Genomic DNA, 15257 nt, shown 5'->3' with positions numbered 1-15257 from the left:
AAAGATAGGAATTGTAACGGAATGAGAGCATCATGAAGAATATGACTAGAAAATTGAAGTCTAACCCACTTCCTATGCATAGGGATTTTGTGAGCAATCAACTTGTGGGAACAAGAATCAACTTGCATAGGAAGGTAAAACAAGCATAACTTCAAAACTTTAAGCACATAGAGAGGAAACTTGATATTATTACAATTCCTACAAGCATATATTCCTCCCTCATAATAATTTTCAGTAGCATCATGAATGAATTCAACAATATAACCAGCACCTAAAGCATTTTTTTCATGATCTACAAGCATAGAAATTTTATTACTCTCCACATAAGCAAAATTTTTCTCATTCGGAATAGTGGGAGTATCATAAGAAACTCGAATACTATAAATTGTTTCCGCATTAAAAGAGTAATATTCAGAAAAAGGGTAATCATAATCATGACAAGTTTTATAAATATAATCATCACTACTTTTTATAACATATGTATCATCACAATAATTATCATAAGTAGAAACTTTGTTCTCATCATAATTGATTGAAACCTCTTCCAAGATAGTGGAATCATCACTAAATAAAGTCATGACCTCTCCAAATCCACTTTCATAATCATCATAATAAGATTCAACATCCTTAAAAATAATGGGATCATTACTTCCTAAAGTTAAAACTCTTCCAAACCCACTTTAATCAATATAATCATCATAAGCAGGAGGCATGCTATCATCATTATAAATTTGCATATCAAAACTTGGGAGACTAAAAATATCATCTTCATTAAACATAGCATCCCCAAGCTTGTGGCTTTGCATATCATTAGCATCATGGATATTCAAGGAATTCATACTAACAACATTGCAATCATGCTCATCATTCAAAGATTTAGTGCCAAACATTTTAATGCATTCTTCTTCTAACACTTTGGCACAATTTTCCTTTCCATCATACTCACGAAAGATATTAAAAAGATGAAGTGTATGAGGCAAACTTAATTCCATTTTTTAATTTTCTTTTATAAACTAAACTAGTGATAAAACAAGAAACTAAAAGACTCGATTGCAAGATCTAAAGATATACCTTCAAGCGCTAACCTCCCCGGCAACGGCGCCAGAAAAGAGCCTGATGTCTACTACAGAACCTTCTTCTTGTAGACGTTGTTGGGCCTCCAAGTGCAGAGGTTTGTAGGACAGTAGCAAATTTCCCTCAAGTGGATGACCTAAGGTTTGTCAATCCGTAGGAGGCGTAGGATGAAGATGGTCTCTCTCAAGCAACCCTGCAACCAAATAACAAAGAGTCTCTTGTGTCCCCAACACACCCAATACAATGGTAAATTGTATAGGTGCACTAGTTCGGCGAAGAGATGGTGATACAAGTGGTATATGGATGGTAGATAAAGGTTTTTGTAATCTGAAAATACAAAAACAGCAAGGTAACTAATGATAAAAATGAGCATAAACAGTATTGCAGCGTGTTGAAACAAGACCTAGGGTTCATACTTTCACTAGTGCAAGTCCTCTCAACAATAATAACATAATTGGATCACATAACAATCCCTCAACATGCAACAAAGAGTCACTCCAAAGTCACTAATAGCGGAGAACGAACGAAGAGATTATGGTAGGGCACGAAACCACCTCAAAGTTATTCTTTCCAATCAATCCGTTGGGCTATTCCTATAAGTGTCACAAACAGCCCTAGAGTTCGTACTAGAATAACACCTTAAGACACAAATCAACCAAAACCCTAATGTCACCTAGATATTCCAATGTCACCTGAAGTATCCGTGGGTATGATTATACGATATGCATCACACAATCTCAGATTCATCTATTCAACCAACACATAGAACCTCAAAGAGTGCCCCAAAGTTTCTACCGGAGAGTCAAGACGAAAACGTGTGACAACCTCTATGCATAGATTCCCAAGGTCACGGAACCCGCAAGTTGATCACTGATATGTCTCCAAAGTATCTATAATTTTTGATTGCTCCGTGCTATATTATCTACTGTTTTGGACATTATTGGGCTTTATTATCCACTTTTATATTATTTTTGGGACTAACCTATTAACCGGAGGCCCAGCCCAGAATTGTTGCTTTTTGCCTGTTTTAGGGTTTCGAAGAAAAGGAATATCAAACGGAGTCCAAACGGAATGAAACCTTCGGGGACGTGATTTTCTCAACGAACAAGAACCGGGAGACTTGGACCCTACGTCAAGAAAGAAAAGAGGAGGCCACGAGGTAGGGGGCGCGCCTACCTCCCCCCCAGGCGCGCCCTCCACCCTTGTGGGGCCCCTGTTGATCCACCGACATACTCCTTCCTCCTATATATACGTACGTACCCCCAAACAATCAGAGACGAAGCCAAAACCCTAATTCCACCGTCGCAACTTTCTATATCCACGAGATCCCATCTTGGCGCCTGTTCCGGAGCTCCGCCGGAGGGGGCATCGATCACGGAGGGCTTCTACATCAACACCATAGCCCCTCCGATGAAGTGTGAGTAGTTTACCTCAGACCTACGGGTCCATAGTTAGTAGCTGGATGGCTTCTTCTCTCAATACAATGTTCTCCCCCTCTCTTGTGGAGAACTATTCGATGTAATCTTCTTTTTGCGGTGTGTTTGTTGAGACTGATGAATTGTGGGTTTATGATCAAGTCTATCTATGAACAATATTTGAATCTTTTCTGAATTCTTTTATGTATGATTGGTTATCTTTGCAAGTCTCTTTGAATTATTAGTTTGGTTTGGCCTACTAGATTGATCTTTCTTGCAATGGGAGAAGTGCTTAGCTTTGCGTTCAATCTTGCGGTGTCCTTTCCCAGTGACAGTAGGGGCAGCAAGGCACGTATTGTATTGTTGCCATCGAGTATAACAAGATGGGTTTTCTTCATATTGCATGAGTCTATCCCTCTACATCATGTCATCTTGCTTAAGGCGTTACTCTGTTTTTAACTTAATACTCTAGATGCATGCTAGCTAGCGGTCGATGAGTGGAGTAATAGTAGTAGATGCTGGCAGGAGTCGGTCTACTTGTCTCGGACGTGATGCCTATATACATGATCATACCTAGATATTCTCATAACTATGCTCAAATCTGCCAATTGCTCAACAGTAATTTGTTCACCCACCGTAGAATACTTATGCTCTCGAGAGAAGCCACTATTGAAACCTATGGCCCCCGGGTCTATCTTCATCATATTAATCTCCTACTACTTAGCTATTTCTTTTGCTTTTACTTTACCTTTATTTTACTTTGCATCTTTATCACAAAAATACCAAAAATATTATCTTATCATATCTATCAGATCTCACTCTCGCAAGTGGCCTTATAGGATTGACAACCCCTATTTGCGTTGGTTGCGAGGATTTACTTGTTTTGTGCAGGTACGAGGGACTCACGCGTAGCCTCCTACTGGATTGATACCTTGGTTCTCAAAAACTGAGGGAAATACTTACGCTACTTTGCTGCGTCATCCCTTCCTCTTCGGGGAAAACCAACGCAGTGCTCAAGAGGTAGCAAGAAGGATCTCTGCTGCCGTTGCCGGGGAGGTCTACGCAAAAGTTAACATACCAAGTACCCATCACATACCCTTATCTCCCGCATTACTATATTTGCCATTTTCCTCTCGTTTTCCTCTCCCCAACTTCACCCTTGCCATTTTATTCGCCCTCTCTCTCTATTCTCCCTCTCTTTCTCTATTTGCCTCTTTTTGCCCGCTTGCTTTTTGTTTGCTTGTGTGTTAGTTTGCTTGCTTGTCACGATGGCTCAAGATAATACGAAATTGTGTGACTTCACCAATACCAACAACAATGATTTTATTAGCACTCTGATTGCTCCTCTTACCGATGCTAAATCTTGTGAAATTAATACTGCTTTGCTGAATCTTGTCATGAAAGATCCGTTTTCCGGCCTTCCTAGTGAAGATGCCGCAACCCATCTAAATAGCTTCGTTGATTTGTGCGACATGCAAAAGAAGAAAGATGTGGATAATGATATTATTAAATTGAAGCTATTTCCTTTTTCGCTTAGAGATCGTGCTAAAGCATGGTTTTTGTCTTTGCCTAAAAATAGTATTGATTCATGGAATAAGTGCAAAGATGCTTTTATCCCTAAGTATTTTCCTCCCGCTAAGATCATCTCTCTTAGAAACGATATTATGAATTTTAAGCAACTTGATCATGAACATGTTGCACAAGCTTGGGATAGAATGAAACTAATGATACATAATTGCCCTACTCATGGTTTAAATTTGTGGATGATTGTTCAAAAATTTTATGCCAGATTGAATTTTGCTTCTAGAAATCTTTTAGATTCGGCTGCGGGAGGCACTTTTATGGAAATCACTTTAGGAGATGCTACTAAACTCCTAGACAATAATATGGTTAATTATTCTCAATGGCATACTGAAAGATCTACTAATAAAAAGGTGCATGCGATAGAAGAAATTAATGTTTTGAGTGGAAAGATGGATGAACTTATGAAATTATTTGCTAATAAGAGTGTTTCTTCTGATCCTAATGATATGCCCTTGTCTACTTTTATTGATAATAATAATGAATCTATGGATGTGAATTTTGTTGGTAGGAACAATTTTGGTAACAACGCGTATAGAGGAAATTTCAACCCTAGGCCTTATCCTAGTGATCCCTCTAATAATTATGGTAATTCCTACAAAAATTCTTATGGAAATTATAATAAGATGCCCTCTGATTTTGAATCTAAAATTAAAGAATTTATTACTTCGCAAAAGAATTTTAATGCTTTGATTGAAGAAAAATTGCTTAAGATTGATGATTTGGCTAGGAACGTTGATATAATTTCTCTTGATGTTGATTCTTTGAAACTTAGATCTATTCCACATAAGCATGATATCAATGAGTCTCTCAAAGCCATGAGAATTTCCATTGATGAGTGCAAAGAAAGAACCGCTAGGATGCGTGCTAAGAGAGATGCCTTTATAAGAGCGTGTTCTTCTAGTTCCTATGAAAATAAAGATGAAGATCTAAAAGTTATTGATGTGTCCCCTATTAAATCTTTGTTTTGCATTATTAATCTTGATAATTATGGGACTGAATATGATCCACCTTTACCTAGAAGGCGTTCCAAGAATTCGGAATTTGTTGATCTTGATGCTAAAATTGATAAAAGTGGGATTGAAGAAATTAAAACCCGAGATGTTGCTAAACGCACTATTATGGATTTCAAGGAATTTAAATATGAAAATTTCTCTTTGATTGATTGTATTTCCTTGTTGCAATCCATGCTAAATTCTCCTCACGCTTATAGTCAAAATAAAGCATTTACTAAACATATCGTTGATGCCTTGATGCAATCTTATGAAGAAAAACTTGAATTGGAAGTTGCTATCCCTAGAAAACTTTATGATGAGTGGGAACCAACTATTAAAATGAAAATTAAATATCATGAATGCTATGCTTTATGTGATTTGGGTGCTAGTGTTTCCACGATTCCAAAGACTTTGTGTGATTTGTTAGGTTTCTGTGATTTTGATGATTGCTCTCTAAACTTGCACCTTGCTGATTCCACTATTAAGAAACCTATGGGAAGAATTAATGATGTTATTATTGTTGTAAATAGGAATTATGTGCCCGTAGATTTAATTGTTCTTGACATAGATTGCAATCCTTCATGTCCTATTATTCTTGGTAGACCTTTCCTTAGAACGATTGGTGCAATTATTGATATGAAGGAAGGAAATATTAGATTCCAATTTCCATTAAGGAAAGGCATGGAACACTTTCCTAGAAATAAAATTAAATTACCTTATGAATATATTATGAGAGCCACTTATGGATTGCCTACCAAAGATGGCAATACCTAGATCTATTCTTGCTTGTTATGCCTAGCTAGGGGCGTTAAACGATAGCGCTTGTTGAGAGGCAACCCAATTTTATTTGTATTCCTTGATTTTTTCTCCTGTTTAGTAATAAATAATTTATCTAGCCTCTGTTTTGGTTGTGTTTTTTGTGTTTAATTAGTGTTTGTGCCAAGTAGAACCGTTGGGAAGACTTGGGGAAAGTCTTGTTGAACTTGCTGTAAAAAACAGAAACTTTAGCACTCACGAGAACTGCTGTCATTTTTATTTGGAAAGTGATATTTAGTTAACTCTTTTTGAAGATGATTAATAGATAAATTCCTCACGTCCAGAAATTTATTTTAGAATTTTTGGGGTTCCAGATCTTGCGCCAGATACAGATTACTACAGACTGTTCTGTTTTTGATAGATTCTGTTTTTTGTGTGTTGTTTGCTTATTTTGATGAATCTATGGCTAGTAAAATAGTTTATAAACCATAGAGAAGTTGGAATACAGTAGGTATAACACCAGTATAAATAAATAATGAGTTCATTACAGTACCTTGAAGTGGTCTTTTATTTTCTTTCGCTAACGGAGCTCACGAGATTTTCTACTTTAAGTTTTGTGTTGTGAAGTTTTCAAGTTTTGGGTAAAGATTTGATGGATTATGGAACAAGGAGTTGCAAGAGCCTAAGATTGGGGATTCCCATGGCACCCCCAAGATAATCTAAGTACACCTAAAAGCCAAATCTTGGGGATGCCCCAGAAGGCATCCCCTCTTTCATCTACTTCTATCGGTAACTTTACTTGGAGCTATATTTTTATTCGCCACATGATATGTGTTTTGCTTGGAGCGTCTTGTATTATTTGAGTCTTTGCTTTTTAGTTTACCACAATCATCCTTGCTGTACACACCTTTTTAGAGAGCCATACATGATTTGGAATTTGTGCTTCGCTTATATCTTTTGAGTTATATAGTTTTGCTCTAGTACTTCACTTATATCTTTTAGAGCACAGTGGTGGATTTGTTTTATAGAAACTATTGATCTCTCATGCTTCACTTAGATTATTTTGAGAGTATTAATAGCATGGTAATTTTCTTAAAATCCAAATATGCTAGGTATTCAAAGTTAGTTAAATTTTCTTAAGAGTGTTTTGAATACTAAGAGAAGTTTGATGCTTGATGATTGTTTTGAGATATGGAGGTAATAATATCAAAGTCATGCTAGTTGAGTAGTTGTGAAATTGAGAAATACTTGTGTTGGAGTTTGCAAGTCCCGTAGCCTGCACGTATGGTAAACATTATGCAACAAATTTGAAACATGAGGTGTTATTTGATTGTCTTCCTTATGAGTGGCGGTCGGGGACGAGCGATGGTCTTTTCCTACCAATCTATCCCCCTAGGAGCATGCGCGTAGTACCGAGGTTTTTGATGACTTGTAGATTATTGCAATAAGTATTTGAGTTCTTTACGACTAATGTTGAATCCATGGATTATACGCACTCTCACCCTTCCATCCTTGCTAGCCTCTTTGGTACCGTGCATTGCCCTTTCTCATATTGAGAGTTGGCGCAAACTTCGCCGGTGCATCCAAACCCCGTGATATGATACGCTCTTTCATACATAAACCTCCTTATATCTTCCTCAAAACAGCCACCATACCTACCTATTATGGCATTTCCATAGCCATTCCGAGATATATTGCCATACAACTTTCCATCATTCCGTTCATCATGACACATTCATTATTGTCATATTGCTTAGCATGATCATGTAGTTGACATATTATTTGTGGCAAAGCCACCGTTCATAATTCTTTCATACATGTCACTCTTGGTCCATTGCATATCCCGGTACACCGCTGGAGGCATTCATATAGAGTCATCTTTTGTTCTAGTATCGAGTTGTAATCATTGAGTTGTAAATAAATAGAAGTGTGATGATCATCATTTTCTAGAGCATTGTCCCAAGTGAGGAATTATAAAAAAGAGAGAAAGGCCATAAAAAAAGAGAAGGCCAAAAAAATGAGAGAAAAAGAGAGAAGGGACAATGTTACTATCCTTTGCCACACTTGTGCTTCAAAGTAGCACCTTAATCTTCATGTTAGAGAGTCTCTTGTTTTGTCACTTTCATATAATAGTGGGAATTTTTCATTATAGAACTTGGCTTGTATATTCCAACAATGGGCCTCCTCAAGTGCCCTAGGTCTTCGTGAGCAAGCAAGTTGGATGCACACCCACTAGTTTCTTTTGTTGAGCTTTCATACATTTATAGCTCTAGTGCATCCGTTGCATGGCAATCCCTACTCCTTGCATTAACATCAATCGGTGGGCATCTCCATAGCCGATTGATTAGCCTCATTGATGTGAGACTTTCTCCTTTTTTGTCTTCTCCACATAACCCCCTCATTATATTCTATTCCACCCATAGTGCCATGTCCATGGCTCGCGCTCATATATTGCGTGAAAGTTTATAGGTTTGAGATTACTAAAGTATGAAACAATTGCTTGGCTTGTCATCGGGGTTGTGCATGATGAGAGCATTCTTGTGTGACGAAAATGAAACATGAATAAACTATATGATTTTGTAGGGATGAACTTTCTTTGGCCATGTTATTTTGAGAAGACATAATTGCTTAGTTAGTATGCTTGAAGTATTATTATTTTTATGTCAATATGAACTTTTGTCTTGAATCTTTCAAATCTGAATATTCATACCACAATTGAGAGGAATTACATTAAAATTATGCCAAGTAGCACTCCGCATCAAAAATTCTGTTTTTATCATTTACCTACTCGAGGACGAGCATGAATTAAGCTTGGGGATGCTTCATACGTCTCCAACGTATCTATAATTTTTGATTGCTACATGCTATATTATCTACTGTTTTGGACATTATTGGGCTTTATTATCCACTTTTATATTATTTTTGGGACTAACCTATTAACCGGAGGCCCACCCAGAATTGTTGTTTTTTGCCTATTTTAGGGTTTTGAAGAAAAGGAATATCAAACGGAGTCCAAACGGAATGAAACCATCGGGAACGTGATTTTCTCAACGAACAAGACCCGGGAGACTTGGACCCTACGTCAAGAAAGAAAAGAGGAGGCCACGAGGTAGGGGCGCGCGCCTACCCCCCCCCCCCCAGGCGCGCCCTCCACCCTCGTGGGCCCCCTGTTGCTCCAGCGACGTACTCCTTCCTCCTATATATACCTACGTACCCCAAAACGACCAGACACGGATCCAAAACCCTAATTCTGCCGCCGCAACATTCTGTATCCACGAGATCCCATCTTGGGGCCTGTTCCAGAGCTCCGTCGGAGGGGGCATCGATCACGGAGGGCTTCTACATCAACACCATAGCCCCTCCGATGAAGTGTGAGTAGTTTACCTCAGACCTACGAGTCCATCGTTAGTAGCTAGATGGCTTCTTCTCTCTTTTCGGATCTCAATACAATGTTCTCCCCCTCTCTTGTGGAGAACTATTCGATGTAATCTTCTTTTTGTGGTGTGTTTGTTGAGACCGATGAATTGTGGGTTTATGATCAAGTCTATCTATGACCAATATTTGAATCTTCTCTGAATTCTTTTATGTATGATTGGTTATCTTTGCTAGTCTCTTTGAATTATCAGTTTGGTTTGGCCTACTAGATTGATCTTTCTTGCAATGGGAGAAGTGCTTAGCTTTGGGTTCAATCTTGCGGTGTCCTTTCCCAGTGACAGTAGGGGCAGCAAGGCACGTATTGTATTTTTGCCATCGAGGATAACAAGATGGGGTTTTCTTCATATTGCATGAGTCTATCCCTCTACATCATGTCATCTTGCTTAAGGCGTTACTCTGTTTTTAACTTAATACTCTAGATGCATGCTGGATATCGGTCGATGAGTGGAGTAATAGTAGTAGATGCAGGAAGGAGTCGGTCTACTTGTCTCGGACGTGATGCCTATATACATGATCATACCTAGATATTATCATAACTATGCTCAAATATGGCAATTGCTCAATAGTAATTTGTTCACCCACCATAGAATACTTATGCTCTTGAGAGAAGCCACTAGTGAAACCTATGGCCACCGGGTCTATCTTCATCATATTAATCTCCTACTACTTAGTTATTTCTTTTGATTTTACTTTACCTTTATTTTACTTTGCATCTTTATCATAAAAATACCAAAAATATTATCTTATCATATCTATCAGATCTCACTCTCGTAAGTGGCCTTATAGGGATTGACAACCCCTATTTGCGTTGGTTGCGAGGATTTATTTGTTTTGTGCAGGTACGATGGACTCGAGCGTAGCCTCCTACTGGATTGATACCTTGGTTCTCAAAAACTGAGGGAAATACTTACGCTACTTTGCTGCATCATTCCATCCTCTTCGAGGAAAACCAACGCAGTGCTCAAGAGGTAGCAATCACAAAAACATACATCAAGTGGATCAATAGAATACCCCATTGTCACCACGGGTATGCCACACAATACATACATCAAGTGTTCTCAAATCCTTAAAGACTCAATCCGATAAGATAACTTCAAAGGGACAACTCAATCCATTACAAGAGAGTAGAGGGGGAGAAACATCATAAGATCCAACTATAATAGCAAAGCTCGGGATACTTCAGGATCGTGCCACCTGAAGAACACGAGAGAGAGAGAGAGAGAGATCAAACACATAGCTACTAGTACATACCCTCATCCCCGAGGGAACACTACTCCCTCCTCGTCATGGAGAGCGTCGACATGATGAAGATGGCCACCGGAGAGGGATTCCCCCTCCGGCAGGGTGCCGGAATGGGTCTAGATTGGTTTTCGGTGGCTATGGAGGCTTCTGGCGGCGAAACTCCCGATCTATTGTGCTCTTTGATAGTTTTAGGGTATATGGATATATATATATAGGCGGAAGAAATACATCAGGGGATCCACGAGGGGCCCAGGAGGGTGGAGGGCGCGCCCAGGGGGGTGGGCGCGCCCCCTGCCTCATGCTCTCCTTGTTGATCCCCTGACGTGCACTCCAAGTCTCATGTATTGCTTTCTTTCCAAAAATAACTTTTCCGAAGGTTTCATTCCGTTTGGACTCCGTTTCATATTCCTTTTCTGCGAAACACTAAAACAAGGGGAAAACAGAAACTGGCACTGGGCTCTGGGTTAATAGGTTAGTCCCAAAAATAATATAAAAGTGTATAATAAAGCCCATAAACATCCAAAACAGATAATATAATAGCATGGAACAATCAAAAATTATAGATACGTTGGAGACGTATCAACTATCTACAAAGCTCGAATTGTCGCAAAAAGTTTTCGACAAGTTCAAGGTGTTGACTACGATGAGATTTTCTCACTCGTAACGATGCTTAAGTCTGTCCGAATCATGTTAGCAATTGCCACATTTTATGAAATCTGGCAAATGAATGTCAAAACTGCATTCCTTAATGGATTTCTTAAAGAAGAGTTGTATATGATACAACAAGAAAGTTTTGTCAATCCTAAAGGTGCTAACAAAGTGTGCAAGCTCCAGCGATCCATCTATGGACTGGTGCAACCATCTCAGAGTTGGAATATATGCTTTGATAGTGTGATCAAAGCATATGGTTTTATACAGATTTTTGGAGGAGTCTGTATTTACAAGAAAGCGAGTGGGAGTGCTACATCCTTTTCTGATAATTATATGTGAATAACATACTGTTGATCGGAAATGTGTTGAATTTTCTGGAAAGCATAAAGGAGTGTTTGAAAGGAGTTTTTTCAAAGAAAGACCTCGGTGAAGCTCCTTACACATTGAGCATCAAGATCTATAGAGATAGATCAAGACGCTTGATAAGCTTTTTCAATGAGTACATACCTTGATAAGATTTTGAAGTAGTTCAAAATGGAACAGTCAAAGAAGGATTTCTTGCCTGTGTTGCAACGTGTGAAGTTGAGTAAGACTCAAAACCTGACCATGGCAGAAAATAGAAAGAGAATGAAAAGGCATTCCCTATGCCTCAGTCATAGGTTCTATAAAGTATGTTATGCTGTGTACCAGACCTATTGTATACCTTAGCATGATTTTGGCAAGGGAGTACAATTGTGATCTAGGAGTAGATCACTGGACAGCGGTCAAAATTATCCTTAGAGGACTAAGGAAATATTTCTCGGTTATGGAGGTGATAAAGAGTTCTTTGTAAAGAGTTACGTCGATGCAAGCTTTTTACACTGATCTAGATGACTCTAAGTCTCAGTCTTGGTAGATATTGAAAGTGGGAGCAATTAGCTAGAGTAGCTCCGTGCAGAGTATTGTAGACATAGAAATTTGCGAAATACATACGGATCTGAATGTTGCAGACACTACAAGATATATGTAAATTTGTGACCCTCACTATTGGCCGCTGAAAGGTCATTGTTTTTCATTTGCGACCTTTTTTGACCAAAAACAGAAGGTCAAAAGCTAGCGGTCGTAAACTGAAATTAACGACCTTTTGTAAAAGGTCGTTGGTTCTTCGACCAAAATTTTGGTCACTAGCAACCTCCCAAGACCACGTAGGCATCCAGTGTGGCAAGCTGATGTGGCACAAGAATCAGCCCACTCCAATTCGGTTTTCTGTATGGGCCTAGTCCAGCAATTCAGCCTTTTTAATGTTTTTTTCCTGTGCTGTTATTAGCTACATGGGTCTGGCCCAACAATTCAGCCTTTGATTTCTTTGCAAGGCCCATTTAACAGCACGTTTTCTTTTTGATCATGTATTTTCTGGGACATTTCATTGCTGGGCCTCTCATGTTTTTCCCTCAAAAATAATTGTCCAATATAACTTGGGCCTAGCCCAGTTCTGAAAAAATTGATCCAATCGAAAAAAAATATTATGCCATTGACATTACAACACATCACACCACAAGCTATCTTGGGCCTAGCCCAGTTCTGATACATTTTCAAAGCAGCGTGCAATGTTATTATATTACAACCATTCATTCCGGCAATACTATTTGAGGCTGGCTGGCTGGCTGAGCTACTACTGACTGACTGCGGGCTAACTAAGTTTTTACAAAAGGTGAATCAAAAACCTAACGCTACTGCATTTGCATGGCGCTGCTGAAATACTCCAGGATCGTGACAAAATAGAACTAGCCTATCTGGTACTTCACAGCAACCAAACATGTAATCTGCTTAATGGAAAGATTTCTTCTCCAAGTCCCGCTTCTCCCTTAGCAACGATAGGCTGATGCAAAAGATCTGAGCATTCAAAAGAGAAGAAAATATATGTCACTGAAAATAAAAACTAAAGATACACCAGTATATTATCATTCTACTTATTATTATTTTTAACTAGATCATTCTACTTATCTAGGATATGGCTATTCATCAAAATTGGGAATTGAACTGGCACATATGACAAACTTAGCAGCAAACGAGTATGGAATGTTTCACATACATGACAAGGTTTAAAAACCATCATTTAAAGTTATAGCAGATCGAAGTTCCATTTGAGTATAAGGAATAACATTCATATTCAATCAGTAGTTCCTATTAAACTACTAGGTGCATGATTGAATTAAACAGACACTAACTATTCATCTTGCAATCTACTCTAACAGAGAAATTATGTCAAAGTTAATTCAGGTTTACTAATGTGTGTGTCACATGATACATGCATTAGGCATAAGGACATCAAGCATTAGGCCCATATCTGTTCAGCAAGACGAGTACATACCTTTGTGTCGATGCAATGGACGATGGGGCTGCAGTTGAACATATGGTCCGCACATCGTTGACACTGGACATCGCATGTACTTGTCCATTTAGAAGTATGCCATGCAAAATGTTACACAAGCAGGTATTAGCATAAAGTAGAGCTTCTACAATACATGCAAGCTTTAGATATGAAGGACCAAGCAAACTATTCTTGAAAATATCTAAAGTTACAGAAAAGCATGTATTGGTCAATTAGCACGAACATGAGTAGATCACATAATGATGTAATTCAAAATCCAGGAAAGAGAGAGCTCACCGTGCCATAACTAGACATGTTCCAACATAAAAGAAAAAGCAATTATAGAGGTGTGACTTCAGGTACAAACATAGCAAGGCCACAACAGCCACACAGTCACTTAACTACAATGATTCTTCCTACTAGCATCCTTAGAAGTGAAAGCTTCTACTAACCAGTCTATTACTTCATAATGTCATGGCATGTCAATATATTCAGTAAAATAAATATAGTAGTAGGTATGTAGGACAACAACATGCATTGCCCTTATCACACAAGAGGAGGCTCCCAATGTATCTACCAACAGGAATCTTAAAACACATCCATCAACTCTTTTCATTATCTTGGCCAAGTTAATACTCGCTCACTTAGCTATTGCATACCCACAAGTCAAAATAATACAGCAAAGCAACTAAATGACCCCGGGCATTGTGAATTCCGAGTCCAACGATGAATGAGCAAGCAAGTTTCATATATATCGGGGTTCTTGTCGAGGGTGCGGGTGAATTCATGGAGCGCCGGGGGCACCTTGAGGCGCTATTTGAGGATGCGGCACTGGCGCTGGATGCGCATGACCTTGGCCCACTTGACGAACCGGTGGAGGTCCTTCTTTGGAAGTAGGGCGCCACCGATGCCGAACTGCTTCGGCCTCTTCTTGAACAGCGGGTTCACCACCTTGTCCTGCAACCACACACCAACGCAACCCAGTCAGATCACACACGCCAGGACCGGGAGATTCCAAGCAGGTGTTATTTCTGCCAGTTATTAATTACACATGCAACACTTATAATACCAATATAGTCAATTCCCACGAGCTAATTGATTAATATAACATTGTCATAGATCTAGCATGAAAGAGTCAAAACTTTTCTGACATATCATGAGTACACTTATAGCAAGCGTAAATGCAAAAGGCAATCTTCCGATGTGGCATAACTTGTACAAGTAGAAATCAGGCTCCATAGAGCTCATGCAGTCCTATGTGCCGACCATCTAGAATGGATATGTAAAGCAATTATGGTGTGTAACAAACAACGCGCAAGCTCAATAGGTATATGTAATAACATTTCTTACAACGGATATGTAAACTTGTCTTACAAGGACACTAGAAGCACGACAACCGCCAGGATGAAGCAACACAAAATGGAACTAAGCCAGCAGATGATGATGGCACTACCAATCTAAGCTATTTAGTACTTATACAACATAAGTTTACAAGCATACAGCTGCAGCATCACTAGAGCAACGGCTCTAGGTGATTAATTACTATCTGTGCTATTTTACAACACATCTGCAAACATTTTTACAAGCAGAAGATAGCACATACAAAGGCCACAAATAGATACATAATAATACAAGTAATCAGAATACAGCAGCAACAATTGCAGTACCGCCATAGCATTGCGGGATAGAAATCACATAATACTGGTAGGCACACTATTTCAGCAGGGGAAACAAACAATATATTATATGATAAGAAAG

This window comes from Triticum urartu, chromosome 5A (genome assembly GCF_056163025.1).
Source record: "Triticum urartu cultivar PI428250 chromosome 5A, HENAU_Tu73, whole genome shotgun sequence".
Lineage (NCBI taxonomy): Eukaryota > Viridiplantae > Streptophyta > Magnoliopsida > Poales > Poaceae > Triticum > Triticum urartu.
This window is presented reverse-complemented; position numbering follows the sequence as displayed.